General features: G+C 42.6%; 1 pseudogene; it reads right to left on the bottom strand.

Annotated features, from left to right (window-relative positions):
* Positions 1 to 12031: 12031 nt before the first annotated feature.
* Positions 12032 to 13481, bottom strand: LOC147356399 (PRAME family member 27-like; annotated as a pseudogene).
* Positions 13482 to 18362: the final 4881 nt, after the last annotated feature.

Below are 18362 nucleotides of genomic sequence, written 5' to 3'. Positions count from 1 at the left end.
TGCAATTCAATGTTTTTCAGTATACTTACAGAACTCCATAGCTGTCACCAAAATCTTAGAACATTTTTATCACCCCCAAAGAAACTCTATACCCACTAAGAGCAATGCCCCATTTTCTCACAAATGTCTCAGGTCTTGACAGCCTCTGATGTACCTTCTGACTTCACGAATTTCCCCACTTCCACTGACATTCACGTGATGGTCTGTCAGTCAGTCCTTTCCAACAATTAGGATGTCCGACAGCTCAGTGGAGGGGATCCTTCTGAGTCTCCTGCTTGAGGGAATCTACCAATCACTCACTTCCTGGAAGAGGGCAGTCTCTACTCCCTGGCTCAGATCAGAGTTTACCAGCTTAAAAAGAGGGAAAAGGGCAGTGGCATTTATATTTTCTGTGAAGATTTTTTGAAGAAGTGGATGATAAGTGCCCTTTCAATGGATGTTCAACCAACAGAGATGTTTATGATTATTATTGATACTAATCTCACTCTACGGTACCTCATGAATAAAGAATTGAAGAACTGGTTATTAAAAGTCTATTTAGTACAATCCAGCTGAACTCATTTTAATGCAAAGACCTTGATACCCAGAGTAGAAATGTAGTAAATGAAATCTTTTCAAAAGATACCAAGGTGGAGAACACCCTTAAGAGAATCTCAGCTTTGGCAGCCAGTGGTGCAGAAATATTTGGGCATCGCTCTGAATGGGGGAAAGAAAGGTATGGAGAATTCATTGGAGTTGAGGGAGATTCTCACTTTATGTCTTGAAATTTCAAAAGGATCACTGTGTGGAACCCAATGTGGCAGTCACCACTGAAAATAGCAGGCAAACACCAAATATAGCTTCTGAATTCTTAGGGGAAAGGTGGTGAAATTTGTGAGCATGCTAAATATGAGGAGAAAAACAGAATTTTATTTCTATTCTTAATTGCATTGCCTCAATCAGAAATTGCATTAAACTTAGCTAAGTGTGAAGAAGCAATCATTATCAAAATATACTTGGGGGAATTCCCAGGTTGTCCAGTGGTTAAGAATCCACCTTCTAATGCAGGGGACATAGGTTTGATCCCTGGTCAGGAACTAAGATCCCACCTGCTGTGGGGCAATTAAGTCTGTGTGCCAAAATGATGGGCTTGCACATGTAAGACTGCACATGTAATATCCTGCATTCTACCACTAAGACTCAATACAGTCAAATAAATAAACATTTTTTAAATATATGTACGTGGAAAGGGCCAATGGGATTATGGCTGGGTTCCCAGGATCCCTGGAAAATGGCTGCTGCTAATTGCCAATTGGGAAGCATCTCCTGTGGGAAGAATCTAGAAGAAAATATGTCCTGGTAACAGCTGCCATGATGAGGATAGGGCTATTTGCGACTGACTCTTGTTTATGTCTCCCCTGGCTCCAAGTTCCCAAAGAGCCCACACTATCCATCCTCAGTGGCTCTCAGGCTTGGAAAGGTACGAGTTCCCAGGATTGGATGCCTCACTCTCCACTCACACTCTCATAGTTAGTGTTTTTAAGTAAATTTGCTGAGTTGATCCCATCCTTATGGGAAGTAAGGAGCTCAAAATTAACACTGTCTCCTCATAGTTACTCCCTTCAAATTTCTAGACTCCATCCAGAGAAAAAATTTAATCTTGATCTTACAAAATAGGAATAAAATATTTTACACTGTTTGGGTCATTCACTGGGTACTTTTAGATATGTGAGTGCCTGCTAAATCACTTCAGCCATGTCCAACTCATTGCAATGCTGCCAGGCTCCTCTGTCCATGGGATTCTCCATGCAAGAATACTGGAGTGGATTGCCATTTCCTTTTCCAAAGGATCTTCCTGATTCCAGTGATTGAACCCACATCTCTTATGTCTCCTGCATTGTCAGGAGTGTTCTTTACCACTTGCAGATACACTCAGCTGCCATTCTTAAGAAACCATTGTCTTTAGAAAGAGTTTTAATTCTGGGACATTTTGATTATTGCTTTTGGTAATTGTTTACTATTATTATTATTAGTCTCATTCAGGAAGACATTAAACTCTCCTTATTTCACATCTAGGACTACATGGGTACCTATTAGTAAAACCCAATCAATGTTTGTGGACTAAATCCAGAAATGATTCCTTGATTGCCATGACCCCCTGTCCCCCATTTTTTCTCTTTTTTGAATGAATATGTGGTTCTATCATTTCATCTAAATAAAGACAAATATACACTCAGGATTAACCTGATGGGCTGTGTGTGTGCTTAGTCTCTCAGTTGTGTCTGACTCTTTGTAACCCCATGGACTGTAGCACTCCAGACTCTTCTGTCCATGGGGATTCTCCAGGCAAGAATACTGGAGTGGGTTGCCATGTTCTCCTCCAGGGGATTTTCCCAACCCAAGGACTGAACCCGGGTCTCCCACATTGCAGGTGGATTCTTTACCATATGAGTCACCAGGGAAGCCCAATCTGATAGAATATAATTAGGTACAACTTCCTGATTGGAAGGTAGTAGTTGAAAAGACAGATAATGTGATTAGAAAGGTCTACAAAAGCCTTACCCCTTACCCAGTCACCCAGGAAAAGATGCAAAATTTCCTTGCTCTGTAGTCACTACCTGGGTTCTCCACAGAACTGAAGTCTGAATACCCTGCCAGTCACAGCAGAGCTGGTAAGATAACAGTCTAAGGACACCCAGGTCTCCCTTATGGTAATCTGTTCATGAATGATGGCATACAGTTAGGGATTTCAGGGAGATTTTCCTTTTTCTTCCTTTTCAATGAATAGATTTCAGGTTTTGGTTTTGCCTCTAAGGGTAACTTTACCTTTAATAATACTTTGATCTGCAATTTGATGTATATCATTTTTAAATACCTACACCAACTAGATTTACTTTTTAATGAAAAATCTCTATTTGGAACTTTATTTCTTGACATTTAAAATATTTAGTTTGTGCACAAATAACATTCATTTTAGTGGTATCTCCTTAATCTTTCCCAGCCAGTTTACTGTGGGAACTGAGGATGGAGGCTCTTTTGGCCCACATGACTCCCCTATTCCCATAGGTTAGGGCTGTAAGTGATGGTCTGAGAATGTTCCCCCAAAACAGATTGTGATCAGGTTTCAGGCTCATAGTACCCACCTCCCAGTAAGACATGATTAAGCAAAGATATGGAAAAAATGGATAAGGTAGTGACTGATGTTTCCATCTCCATGGTACTTGTGAGACACTACTTGAGGTTCCAGAAATGGTAGACCTATGTCATTTTGTTAGGGGAAGCACACTGATTGAAACTGCCCACCCTGGCCATGCACCATAGTAACCATTTGCATGAGTTGTTTTACGACAGGAGGTCCTGGTAAGGAACATGGAACTAATAAGCCACCACCAACCAGAAGAGTTCAGGAAAGGTCAAAAGGAGACACCATATGTCTGACCACCTCCCAGAATCCTTCTCTCTGGCATCCATCTTGGGTGAACAAGGCATGCACCACCAGGAAGGACTCTGAGTCAGAATGATTGGCTAAAGACAACCAGGAAATTAATCCATCACCATAAAACCTAAGACCACAAACCATGTGGCAGAGCAGTTCTCCTGGGTTCCCTTACCCTACTGCTCTCCGCCCAGGCTCCCTTTCCCAGTAAAATCTCTTGCTTTGTCAGCATATGTGTTTCCTCTGACAATTCATTTCCGAGTGTTAGACAAGAGCCCAGTTTCAGGCCCTGGAAGGTGTTGCCTTTCCTGCAACAATTTTGTCAACAGAGCCCAGAGTATAACTTGTGTAAACTAAGGCTCTTCCACTACTGCCAGAGGAGTAACTATGGCCACAATTTGGTTCTTCTGCAGTGTGAGGAGACACATGAAGGTCACGCTTGGCCTGAGAAGAATGATTTATTCCCTAAAAATACTCATGGGATTCCTTTTGGAGTAGAGTCAGCACGAGTGTCTGGAACCCTCTCAGACTCCTGGACCTGGCAGCAATGAGCATGTGGAGGGACGAGGCCTCAGCTATCTCCCCTTTTGAGTACCTGCCCACCGAGCTCTTCCTACCACTGTTTATTTCAGCCTCCTTTGGGAGACACAGTGAGACCCTGAAGGCCATGGTGCAAGCCTGGTCCTATGTCTGCCTGCCTCTGGGGGATAGTCTGATGTAGTTGTTTCACAGAGAGAACCTACAAGCAGTGTTGGATGGGCTTGATGGCCTGCTTGCCCAGAAGGATCACCCCAGGTAAGTCTGATCCAAGTATCCTGGTAAGATCCTAGACATCCTGAAGAGATAGCTGGTGTCATAAGAGTGGATGGCCAAGGGATGGACCAGAGGCTTCTGATGAGGCTGATGAAGAAGCTCAGAGGCTTTGGCTATTGCTCAGTTCACTTTGAGAAATGCTTTCCAGCAGTGCAGGAGTGCCTAAGATGCAAGGGAACCTGAAAGTACATGTCCCGGCCTCCTCCTTAAGGGTACTAGCAGTAGAAAGCTAGAGAAAATGGAAGAAGAAAAGGAGATGGAGAAAGGTGAGGTGGAGAAGGAAAAAGAGGGCACGGCAGCAGATGATGTTAGGAATGTGAAGTAAAAGCACACATGGGAAGTCTGAGTGTTGCCTAAAATTCTGAGACTGTGATTTCATTCTATGTGAATCTTAAACCATTACACCCAATCTGCTATTTCTCCACAGGAGATGCAAACTGGAGAAGGGCCTTGGATGAGGAGGAAGTAAGTGGAAATCCTCATTCTGTCTGTATTACTGGGATTTTTACAATGAGAATATTGCCCTGTACTCCTTGGGCATAATCAACAAAAGCATGGAAAACAAAAAAAGTTTTCTTTAATTGCTGAACCAAACCTGCTTGCTCACCACAAAGCAGTGAAACTAATATACTAACTGGGAATGGCAGAGAAAAGTGCAGGATTTACTACAGGAACTAAGAAAAGAACAGGGACAACCAGTTACTCAAAAGGACAAAATTTCCAGATGACTTTCAGGAAAAGACTTTTGAAGACAAGGTGAGGGAGAGTGTTGTGGAGAGCAGCTCCTGAACATTCTTCTGATTGGTTGGTGGTGATGTAATTAGAAGCCAACTTCATCAGCCTTCTTCTTCCAACTGCTCTGTGGTCTACTCGCTTCTGGTCAGCATGCAGTTAACTTCTTCCACATGGTGGGAGTTTCAGTATATACAAATGGCTCAAGAATATGGCTATAGCCCCTGAAGTGGTTTTAAAGATCCTTGAATTTGATTAATGGCTGCTGCTAAGTCACTTCAGTCGTGTCCGACTCTGTGCGACCCCATAGACAGCCTCCTACCAGACTCCTCTGTCCCTGGGATTCTCCAGGCAAGAACACTGGAATGGGTTGCCATTTCCTTCTCCAATGCATGAAAGTGGAAAGTGAAAGTGAAGTCGCTCAGTCGTGTCCGACTCTTAGCGACCCCATGGACTGCAGCCTACCAGGCTCCTCCGTCCATGGGATTTTCCAGGCAAGAGTACTGGAGTGGGGTGCCATTGTCTTCTCCAGATTAATGGCTAAATTATTATTATCTGTTGCTTGATTGTTCCCCCCTGTTTCCCCATTTTCTCATATTTTCTGTTTATATTTATTCTTTGGAACTTGAAGAAGGCCTAGAAGCCTAAAGGTTCTCTACAAACAAGAGGCAGGAGGAGAACTTGGTGGAGGATCAGTCCAGGAATGCCCCGTAGGGTCCTGTTTTGTTACACTTTCATATACAATTTACATTGTGCACTGTATTGACCACAAGTGTTATTTCTTCCATATCCAACCTATTTGTGATATTGATAACCAACTAGTGTTGAATTTCCCAAGATTTACATTTCAGTGCAAAATAACATTTGGTTATAAACTGACTTTAAAGGTTTTCAGGATGTTACTGCTTTACTGCTCATCAGGCTTCTTGTTCATCTGTGGGACCACAGGGTGAGAGAGTTCCTGCCTTTTATGGGATAATCTCTAACAGGTAAGATTGTCAAGGGAGAAAAATAATTGCAATACATACCCTTTTCATATAATCCAGCTATCTTTCTCCTTGATATTTAATGAGTTTAAAACATGTCCACATAAAACGTGCACACAGATGCTTGTAGTGGCAAACCAAGGAAGCAACTAAGATGTCTCTCAGTAGATGAATGAATAAATAATGTCTGGTACATTCAAACAATTCAACATGAAACAGGAAAAGACACAGAAGTAACTTACATGTATATTACTAACTGAGAAGCCTGCCTACTGGACAATTCCAATTATATAACTTTCTGGAAAAAGCTTCCTTGATAGCTCAGTTGGTAAAGAATCCACCCACAGTGCAGGAGACCCCAGTTCGATTCCTGAGTTGGGAAGATTTGCTGGAGAAGGGATGGGCTACCCACTCCAGTATTCTTGGGCTTCCCTGGTGGCTCAACTGGTAAAGAATCCGCCTGCAATGTGGGAGATCTGGGTTTGATCCCCGGGTTGGGAAGATCCCCTGGAGAAGGGAAAGGCTCCCCACTCCAGTATTCTGGCCCGGAGCATTCCCTGGACTGTGCGCATGAATTGGTGGCCATATGTCCAAGGTGAGTCCCACTTTAGGTCCTGGGTATGTTCTCCTTTCTATTGTAAGGAATAGAGGGTAAGCTAGAGGACTAAAATATCCTGGGGATTTCTGCTAGGAGGGAAAAAGTAGGCAAAGACCCATTTAATAGTGTCTTGCTATATGCCAAGTTGGGTGCCAAACTCTCAAGTGCATCATCTCATTGATTCCTAGAAAATTCCAGAACCTAGGTTTGTATCATTGTCTTCCTTCACACACACACACACAGAACAGAAAAACTGAGCTCTTGCCTGACACACCTTCTTTCCAATATTCCCTCTCTCCTTGAATCAGCATCACCAGTCCATGAAACCTCAGCAGACTGTTTTTCTGTGAATGCCCTCTGTTTAGGGTCAATGTGATGGTTAATTTTCTTGTGTAAATGTTCCTATGCAAAAAAAAAAAAAAAAAGTGCTGGTAAAACATGAGTTATGGTTGAAGATGTTTCTGGAAGAAATTAGCATTGAAAACAACTGAATGAAGAGATCTGCCCTTACCAATGTGGATGGGCATCATGCAGTCCTTGGGTTCTAAACGAAACAAGGAGGGAAAATTCTCTCCTCTCTCTCTTCTTACCCACAAACGTTGAAGCTTCTGGCTCTCAAGTCTCCATGCTGTGAACCTTAAACAGTAGTCCCCTGCTTCTTTGGTCTTTGGTCTCAGACTTGGAGTAACACCATCACTTTACCTGATTTTGAGCCTTAATCCTCAGTCTGAATTATAGCACTGGCATCTCAGGTTGTCTAGGTTACAGATAGCAGACTGTGGGACTTTTCAGACTGTGTAACCAAGCAAGTCCATTAGCATAACAAAAGTCTTCCTATATATATCTGCATATACAGGTGACCCTAGAAAACACTGGTTTGAAATGCTCAGATTGACTTACACACAAACATGTTTTAAGAGTAAATGTCATTATACAGGATATAGTTGGTGGAATTCAGGGATGTGGAAATGAGGAAATGGAGGGTAGACAATAAATTATATGAAGATTTTCATCTGAGCATGGGTAGCACCGCTCACTGACACATTGTTTAACAATCAGCTGTACAGTATTTTTTACTCAGAAGAACCCTAACAACTACAGTGTCTTACCACAGACAAGGAAGCAATCCTTTCAGTGTTTTGACTGATATCTGGGGTCAAAGCACGCTATTCTCATCTTCCTTAATGGGGAGATACTGAAGGTTCCATGGGATTTAAGTCAGTCTTCCATTAATATAATCTAGTCCCCAAAGATGTAATTTTTAATGAGATATACAAAAACCATGTTACATGCCTGTATAGGTTTAGTTTTTTGTTCAGAGAAATTTGTATAACTTCACCGGTCCAACTAGAATAATTCAAGGACTACTACTCACTGGGGTAATTGGTTGGTGAGGTACAGAGGCTCAGCTTATCTACAGTGCAGATGACCACTTCCAGAACTGTGAACAATGCCTTGTGGAAAAAAGCCCTTTCCCAACACACAGAAGGGCCAAGAACTGAGACTTATAGACCTATCAGGAGAAACATGGGGACTACTCATGTCCAAGATCAAGGACTGAGTCAGCAATGAGGGCCCTGCCAAGAACTCTTCACTCCAATGGCTCAGTGGACACTGAGTATGTTCACCCTTCTGTATATTAACCAATTGGACAGACATAGGAATATGTAAGGAGGTAAGAGATGCCCCTTAAGTCTCAACATTCAAAAAACTAAGATCGTTTAGTTGGAATGGCATCCAGGCCCATCACTTCATGGTAAATAGATGGGGAAAAAGTGGAAGCAGTGACAGGTTTTATGTTCTTGAGCTTCAAAATCACTGTGGACAGTGACTGCAGCCATGAAATTAAAAGACTCTTGTTCTTTGGAAGGAAAGCTATGGCAAATTAGTGTATTAAAAATCAAAGACATCACTTTGCTGACAAATGTCTGCATAGTCAAAGCTATGGTTTTTCCAGTAGTCATGTATGGATGTGAGAGTTGAACCTTACAGAAGGCTGAACGCCAGTGAATTGATGCTTTCAAACTGTGGTGCTGAAGAAGACTCTTGCAAGTCCCTTGGACTGCAAGGAGATCAAATAAGTCAATCTTAAAGGAAATCAACCCTGACTATTCATTGGAAGGACTGATGCTAAAGTAGAAGCTCCAATACTTTGGCAACCTGATATGAAGACCTGACTTATTGGGAAAAGACTCAGATGCTGGGAAAGATTGAAGAGAAAAGGGGAGGGGATGGAAGAGGATGAGATGACTAGATAGCATCACTGACTCAATGGACAAGAATCTGAGCAAACTCTGGGAGATAGTGAAGGACAGGGAAGCCTGCAGTGCTGCAAACCATGAGGTCCCAAGTAGTAGGACATAAATTTGCATCTGAAAAACAACAATGAGCTGCCTCAGACAGAATAAAGAATGGGTGGAAATGGTAGAAACTCAGAAACTCTGACTCTTTTTTCATCTGTATTTGGAGATTCCTGCAATGTAAACTGAGGGGGAAAAAAGCTCATACATGGAAGGCAGCAGTTGGTTTATACTGAGCATCTCTTTATTTCTGATTATTTCTTTACAACCATCTACCCAGGGATAACTCCAACATGTGGGTCTCAAGCCTGTATCCACCTTCAGAAATTCAGGTTTATAATTCAGGTTTATAAACCAGAAATTCAGGTTTATAAACCAGAAATTCAGGTCTTACTCTGTGGGACACATGTACACAAAGTTCCATTACCACTCAGCATCAGCTATTCCCTCTGCAGTCCTGCACCCCTGCAGGATCACTTTTCCTTTTCACATACACATTGAGTAGATGTCTGAAACCATGGGTCTGTTTTCCCTTCACAAAGTACCAGTATCATAGATTTCAGTTTCCAAATGCTCAGAAGAAAGCTTTTGATCAATGCACCCAACTAGGCAGAGGTGTTACTGCCATATGTGATGGGCTCAGGATGATTGAGTGTGTCCTCGCCACAGTGAGGACAGACACTGGAACTAATCCAGATGGTCCTGAAACATCCTGAGTCCTTCAGAATCTCAAGCAGTTCAGCCCAACCCTGGGCAAGTCTCCCCATTTGGAGGATTCCTAGAGAGATGAAACTTTCCTGAAGGACAGGGTAGAGTTCTTGACTTAAACTAGGCAACCAGGAGGTACATCACAGCATCTTCTTCATGATGGCCATGGAGAGGAAGCTCCCAAGCACACTGAAGAAACTGAGCTGGAATCAGTGGTTTAGGGCAGGCAGGATGGCCTCGAGTTGTGAATCCATGATCCCACACTGATCTAAGTACAGTTTCTGGAGTGTGGCTGCAACTTTCTCCAGTAGACCTGGAAGGAGCTCAGGAATGGAATAGGTCAGGGTGAATCCACTCAGATTCAGGCCTTTTACCTGACTGTTTTTGGACACTGGGAAAGATGAGTCAAGTCTGAAATTGTAAGAGGCAGAGAGTTATTCCAAGGGTGTCCAAGGGGTTTGTCAGGCACCTGGGGAAAAATAGAGTTATTATCTCTTAGAAACTGGTGTGAAGGTGACCTAAAGATTACAGACAAGAGATTTGCTGAAGGCCAAGTTTTGTCTGACCATCTGATGATGATCATTATCCAGAATTCCTAGTTTCATTTAAGCCTGAGTCCTCTAACCTTCACAGTATGACTAGGTCAAGTTCACAGAACCTGGAAATCTCTCTTTCTTCATCTATGTGGCAGAGTAAAACACATTCCACTTCCTTATGAGGATGAATAAGATAATAGAATGGACTAGAACAAGCTCACAGCAGAGCCTGACATCTTGTCTCAGTCAACAATGGGCATCACAAATGTTAATAGTAAAAGACATACTTAAAACGCTTCCTACTCAGACTTCCTTCCACCCATGCTTGGGCCCCAGGCATTCATGCCCAAAAGCCAGGTAAGGCTTCTGGGTGACATGCATAGAGGACCAACCTGGGCATGTACCCACAACATCCCTCAAAGACGGCAGTTTCCAGGAGCTCACTTACATCCCTACATTATCTGCAAACGATCTACCAGTTTTTATTTTCATAAAAAATATTCATCTACCAGTTTTATCCCCATTGCTCCTGTTCTATTACCATCACCTCCAGAATCATGCATTTCCCATATATCAATTATCCTATCTGCAGCAAAAAGCCTTTTACTGACAGGGAATTTGAGACAGACTCATTATGGTCACAAAAGTATTGAGCACAGAGCTTTGGTTTAGAAATGCTCAGACATAGAGTTTTCCATCTTCAATTTCCCCCTTCCCTTACTTATTTTCAAGTCATCTAAACTAAGATGTCTCTTCCTAAAGAAGAAATCATATTCCCACCCCACTAGATCCTAACCCTTAGTTGATAGCAACCTACAAGATGTCCCTTTCCAGAGCCTCTATCCAGTTTGGACTCCTGCCTTGATTTGGGTGGTTATGCTTGGACTGCAGGGAGATCCAACCAGTCCATTCTGAAGGAGATCAGCCCTGGGATTTCTTTGGAAGGAATGATGCTAAAGCTGAAGCTCCAGTACTTTGGCCACCTTATGCGAAGAGTTGACTCATTGGAAAAGACTCTGATGTTGGGAGGGATTGGGGGCAGGAGGAGAAGGGGACGACAGAGGATGAGATGGCTGGATGGCATCACTGACTCGATGGACGTGAGTCTGAGTGAACTCCAGGAGTTGGTGATGGACAGGGAGGCCTGGCATGCTGCGATTCACGGGGTCGCAAAGAGTCGGACACGACTGAGTGACTGATCTGATCTGATCTGTGATACCACAGTTCAGGATACAGCAACAAAGGAGACAGTTTGTTTGACATTCTAGAGGGTTTTTTGTTTTGTTTTGACCAACCAAAAAACGTGTTTTTTTTTTTTTTTTTAAATAGTCTGGGTATGCCTGGGTTCTGGACCCTTCAGCACCTTCCCCAAGTCAGCCCATCTGAGGCTCCTGTGACAGGGGTTTGACTGTCCCTTCCTTGGGTGCCTGAACTCTTTCCCCAGAGGCTAGGCACAAAATGTTAAGCTGGAGCTTCTGCTTTCTGCTTCTCAACTTTGCCAGCTACTGTGCCTCAACCTTTGCAAGTCTCCCTACCCCAGACTTTCTCCTGATGTAGATAAAGAAATACTGTGCATTTATATGTTATAGCCCACCTCTCATTTGGAGGCCTACAAAAATTCTGAGGAGAAGAGGATGACAGAGGATGAGATGGTTGAATGGCGTCATTGACCTAATGGACATGAGTTTGAGCAAACTCCAGGAGATAGTGAAGGACTGGGAAGCCTGGAGTGCTGCAGTCCATGGAGTTGCAAAGAGTTGGACATGACTGAGTGACTGAACAGCATGAAAATCCTAGAGGAATTCTCCTTTCATATCCCATCCTCTGTTGTCCCAGCCCTGGCCCCTGGGCTCTAAGAGCAACAGCACAGACTTCCCCAACTCAGATACCAGTGAAACCGAGTTCTGTGCCTGGAGGGGTGGAGGGTGGTGAGTTGTGTTCACTGTTACCTGGCCAGTGGTGCATAGTCACCTGAGCATCTGGTCCAGGCATCCTTCCAAGAAGAAGGTAGATACCAGAAGGAGATCCTGGAGGTGGTACAGCCTGAGGAACTGAGAAGTAATTTGGACAACATGCTGCTCCTTCTGATCTTCAAGTGCAGACATGTCCCTGTGAGAGAGAAGAAGTCTGCACATTGCTCATCTGGCCCAGAAGAGGAGCAAACATAGCCAGGCTGGACAGATGCCAGGTGCAATTTACTCACACCTCCTCAACACAGTCTGGCTGCACCATACTCAGGAACTTCATAATACTGTCTTTGGGCATTGACTCTATCTTTAGTTTCTTACAGCACAGGTGTATGGAAGCTTTCCTCTCCTCCACCCATCTCGTGAGGTAGGCGAGGAATCCATCCATGGTCCTTCCATTGATGTGAAGTTCTATGAACACCTCCAAGGGAACCAAGGTCCACTGTGTCCTTGGCCTCTTCTTAGCCACTGGTTCCATGAATGAGCTTGAGGACACCTGGACACTGGATCCAGACCACATTCTCCAGAAGTCCTGGCCAGTATTTCTTAAATCCAGCACACGCAGTTTGCACCTTCTGTGGGGAAATAGCAGATTGGCAGCAATTATTTGAAGATCCACTAAAATGAACCACAGCCTCAGAATTTAGGCAACACTCAGACATCCCACCTGGGCTTTTACTTCACATTCTTAACATTTCCCTCTTCTTCCGTCTCTGTCTCAGTTTCTTTTTTTTTTTTTCTGTCTCAGTTTCTTACATCTCCTTTTCCCCTTCCATCCTTCCCTGTTCTCCATTTCTAATATCTTCCATAAGCATCACTAGAAGGAGGCAGAGAGTGTACTTTCAGGTTCTCTTGCACATTAAGCATTCATACACTTCCTCAAACTTTCCCCAAAGGGTGCTCAGCAATGACCAAGTCTCTGTACTTCCTCACTGGCATCATCAGAAGCCTCTGACCCTGGCTGTCTCTTGAAAGACTCCCCTAACTCTACCAGTCTACCTGAATCAGACTCACCTGGGGTGATCCTTCTGCACAAGCAGGATGTCAGGTCCATCCAGCACTGCTTGTAAGGTTCACAGATGAGGCATCTCCATCAGTTCCCCCCAGAGGCAGGTGGACAAAGGGCCAGACTTGCACCATGGCTATCAGTGTCTCATTGCAACTCCCATAGAAGGCTTCCATGAAGAGTTGGGGGAAGAGCTCGATGGGCAGAAACTCCAGAATAGTGATGACCAAGGCCTCGTGCCTCAGCAGGCTTATTGCTGCCAGGTGCAGGAGTCTGGGTGGATTCCAGGCACTCATCCTGACTCTGCTCCAAAAGAATGCTGTGGAAACTTGCAGGGAACAAGGCATATCTCTCAGGCAAGCATGAGCACCCCTTCATTGGCCTCCCCACTCTTCAGAGGAGCCAACTCATAACCATATCCACTCCTCCCACAGGGCTGGAAAACCCAGGAATAAAACCCTGGTCTCCACCATTACAGGCAGATTCTTTACCATCTGAGCCACCAAGGAAGCCCAGAAGACTCCCAGTTTACCAGAATTCTACTCTAATCCCTATGGGCACAAATCCATAATGCTACTTCTATGGGAACCAGAGCAAGCATCTCATAAGTACCAAGGAGGAAGAAGCCCAACCACTTGTCTATTCATTTCCATTCACTGCTTTGCTTTACTTTGATGAACTGGGAAGTGGGTACTCCCAGCCTGAAGATTGACCCTAATAGTTTTGATGGAAACTTATAGACACTTTCTTAGGGCCCTAAAACTATTGAATAGGAGCAACTCAACTTTCATCAATTCCCACAGTTAACTGAGCTGGGAAAGATGAAGGACATACCCCTAAAATGAATGCTGTTGCACAAACTACATATCTTAAATGTCAAGAAATAAAGCTCCAAACAGTAAGCTATTTTAATCAAAAGGAGAATCTGTTTGGTTAAGATAGTTAAAAATGATATAAACCAAAGGACAAATCAAAATGTTGAGAAAGAGGCAAAACTACACTGAGAAGAAAATTAAAGCGTTAAATCTGTTCATCAGTAAAGAACTAATTAGGGACTTCCCTGGTGGTGCAGTGGATGGGAATCCATCTGCCAATGCAGGGGACATGGCTCAATCCCTGGTCTGGGAAGATTCCACCTGCTGCAGAGCAACTGAATCAGTGTGCCACAACTACTGAGCTCACATCCTGCAGCTACTAAAGCCTGTGCACCTAGAGCCTACGTTCTGAAATAAGAGAGGCTAACACAGTGAAAAGCCTGTGCACTGTAATGAAGAGTAGCCCCTGCTAGGTGATATTAAAGAAAACCCAAGTGAAGCAATGAAAACAGCACAGCCAAAATCACTGCAGATGGTGACTGCAGCCATGAAATTAAAAGACGCTTGCTCCTTGGAAGAAAAGTTATGACCAATCTAGACAGCATATTGAGAAGCAGAGACATTACTTTGCCAACACAGGTCCATCTAGTCAAAGCTTTGTTTTTTCCAGTAGTCATGTATGGATGTGAGAGTTGGACTATAAGGAAAGCTGAATGATGAAGAATTGATGCTTTTTAACTGTGGTGTTGGAATAGAGGAGATCTAACCAGTTTCCTAAAGGAAATCAGTGCTGAATATTCATTGGAAGGACTGATGCTGAAGCTGAAACTCCAATACTTTGGCCATCTGTTGTGAAGAAATGACTCATTGGAAAAGACCCTGATGCTGGGAAAGACTGAAGGTTGGAGGAGAAGGGGACGACTGACGATGAGATGGTTGGATGGCATCATCGACTCGGACCTGAGTTTGAGTAAACTCTAGGAGTTGGTGATGGACAGGGAGGCCTAGCATGCTGCAGTCCCTGGGGTCACAAAGAGTCAGGCATGAATGAGTGACTGAACTGAACTGGCAGCTGAACCATAATCCTATTCCATAAACCTTTCCAAGTACATATAAATAATGCTATTTCCTCAAAATTAAGAAAGTTCCAAAAAATTCTGACTAAAGTGATGCCATTAGCCACAAAATAAAATTCTGTTTTTCTCATATTAAGCACTGTTCACGAATACCAACACTCTTCCCTACAAAATTCAGAATCTATCTGTCTATGTATCTACCTATCTTTCTATCCTAAGGATCTGCCATGCTCAGAAATGACTCCTACCCTAGGATGTATCACCCAGAGATTTTTTGCAGTTTCAGGATGCAAAGAAAGCATGACCCTCCCTCTATCTCCAAGAAATCCCCATGCCTTTCTTTCCTCCGTTCACTGAGATGTCCAAGTAATTCAATTATAAATCAATCTACCAGGACTAGGATTTTTGTAGTGTTCTAAATCTTGTTAACCTTCCAAAAGATTCCTTTCACCACATTTCTTCCATGGGTATAAATGGCCTTTGCATAGAATTGGGCTAAACTGGATTGTACTCAATATTCTTTGTAACTCTCAGTCTACCAATCACCTTTATTCATGAGCTGCAGTAAACTGAGATTAGTAACAACAATAATAAACATCTATGTTTGCGGAACACAAACTGGGTGAGCAACGATGCCAGTAATTTTCATCCACTACTTTAAATAATCTTCACAGAAAATGTAAAGTTCACTGCTTTTCCCCATTTTTAGCCTGGTGGATCTGAGCCTGGGCTTGGAACAGACACCTGCCCAATTCCACATAGTCAATAATTGGTAGATTCCCTCAGGTGAAGGGTTCAGAACATCCCTGGAGCTATCAAACAACCTAAGTTTTAGGATGGACTGACGGACAGACTTCATGTGATGTCAGTTGATACTAAGAAATTGCAGAGTCCATGTTGGGGATCCCAGGGTCCCTGATATTCAAGGAGGTAGAAGGGTTCAAAGTGTTGAAATGTTCTAGAAATTATAAAAGCTCAGCTCTTCCCCTTACCCCTGAGAAGAGTGTAACCTCCCCTGTTCAGTCCTGAGAGACTATACTCAGGAAACACACTGTTTCAAGGAGGAGTAAGAGGGAGACCATGTGCACAGAGGTGCACCCTTCCCACCCAGTTCTGGGCCAGTAGGACTCCCAGGTCTGGTGAGACTCTGGATTTGGCATTTCTCTCCTCCTCTGATTGTCTGTCCTCATGACCTTGCTTGCCACCCAGGTCAGAGCAGTGTCCTAGCCCGTTAGAGTGTTGTTCCGTCCTGATTCTCCAGTCACAGTATTCCACATGAGATTCCAAAACATCTGCTCCCCAGTCCTTCCACTGGAGTTTAAAATGTTTCTGTGCAGCCAGTTCCCTCTGCCAGAATGAGCTGAATCAGCAGCCCTCTCTTTCTGGAGCTCACCAATGTCACTTCTCCTATAGGACTAAAGTAGACTTTCCTTCCAGTTATACTCAGTCTTCTCCTAGTTTCAGAAGGATATGTATTAACTCCTCACTAAATATCTGATAGAATTTGCCTGTAAAGACATCTGGTCCTGGAATTTTATTTTTTGGAAGTTCTATAATCACAGTTTCAATCATAGTACTTACGACTGGGCTGTTTATATTTTCCATTTCTTCCTTTGTGTAGTCTTAGACAGTTGTAACTTTCTAAGAATTTGTCCATTTCTTCTAGGTTGTTCATTTCATTGGCATATAGTTGCTTTCAGGAGTCTCTTAATTCTATATATTTCTGTGGTGTCAGTTGTAGCTTCTACTTTTTCATTTCTACTATCATGGATTTGAGCCCTATTTGCTTTTTTCTCGATGAGTCTGGCTAAATGTTTATCAGTTTTTTAAAAAATCAACTTTTAGTTTCACTGATCTCTTTTATGGTTTTATTCATCTCTGTTTCATTTACTTCTCATCTATTATTTATTATTCCTTTCCTTCTACTTACTTTGGGGTTTGCTTTAGATTTAAGGTAAGGTTATTTATTTGAGATTTTTCTTGTTTCCTGAGGTTAGGTTGTGTTGCTATAAACTTGTCTCTTAGAACTGTTCTTGCCATATCACATAGGTTTTAGATAATTGTGATTTCATTGTCATTTGTCTCTAGCTATTTTTTTTAATTTCCTCTTTGATTTCTTTGGTGATCCATTGGTTGTTTAGTAACATATTGTTTAGTCTCACAAAAAAACAAGTTTGTGGTTTTTATTTTACAGTTTCTTTTTCCGTGTATTTTACTTCTAATATCATAGGACTATGATCTGAAAAGAAGCTTAATAAGATTTCAATTTTCTTAAGTTAACCAAGGTTTGATTTTTGGCCCCAGATGTTATCTATCCTAAAGAATGTTCCATGTGAACTTGAAAAAAAGGTGTATTCTGCTGCTTTTGAGTGGAATGTTCTACAAATATCAAGTTCATCTAGTCTAATGTGCCATTTAAGTCATGTGTTTCCTTATTGATTTTTCTCCCTGGATTCTCTGTCCATTGATATATATCAGATGTCACAGTCCCCCACTATTATTATGTTGCTGTTTATATCCTCTTTTATGGCTCTTGGGAGAAGGCAATGGCAACCCACTCCAGTACTCTTGCCTGGAAAATCCCATGGACGGAGGAGCCTGGTAGGCTACAGTCCATGGGGTCGCAAAGAGTTGGACATGACTGAGCAACTTCACTTTCACTTTTCACTTTCATGCATTGGAGAAGGAAATGGCAACCCACTCCAGTATTCTTGCCTGGAGAATCCCAGGGACGGGGGAGCCACTGGGCTGCCATCTATGGGGTTGCACAGAGTCGGACATGACTGAAGTGACTTAGCAGCAGCAGCAGCAGCATGGCTTTTAGTCTTTGCCTTATTTATTGAGGTGCCCCTATTTGGGGTTGCATATATATTTACAATTGCTATATCTTCTTCTTAGGTTGATCCCTTGATTGTTATATAGTGTCCTTCCTTGTCTCTTGTAACAGTTTATATTTTCTGATATAAGTATTGTTACTGCAGCTTTTCTAAAAAAAAAAAAAAAAAAAGCCTGTTGCATAGGCTATCTATTTCTATCTCCTCACTTTCAGTCCATATTTGTCCCTAGGTCTGAAGTGGGTCTCTTGTAGACAGCATATATATGGGTCCTGTTTTTGTATCCATTCAGCCAGTCTATGTCTTTTGGTTGGAGAATTTAATCCATTTATATTTAAGGTATTTATTGCTATGTGTGTTTCTATTAACAGTTTTTTGTTTTCAACTTGTTTTTGTTGAACTTTTTTCTTCTCTTCCTCTTCTATTTTCTGCTGTTGTGATTTGATGGCCATCTTTAGTGTTCTGTTGGGATTGCTTTTTATTTTTCTTTTTTTGTTTGTTTGTGTATCTTTTGTAGTTTTTTTATTTCCAGTTCTCATGAAATTCTAATTTAGAAGTCTTTAGCATTTGTTTTGT

This window comes from Bos grunniens, chromosome 16 (genome assembly GCF_055505025.1).
Source record: "Bos grunniens cultivar Pamir isolate PY7600 chromosome 16, Bosgru_T2T1.0, whole genome shotgun sequence".
Taxonomy (NCBI): Eukaryota; Metazoa; Chordata; class Mammalia; order Artiodactyla; family Bovidae; genus Bos; species Bos grunniens.
The sequence above is the reverse complement of the archived record's forward strand: the minus strand, read 5'-3'. Positions and strand labels throughout refer to the sequence as shown.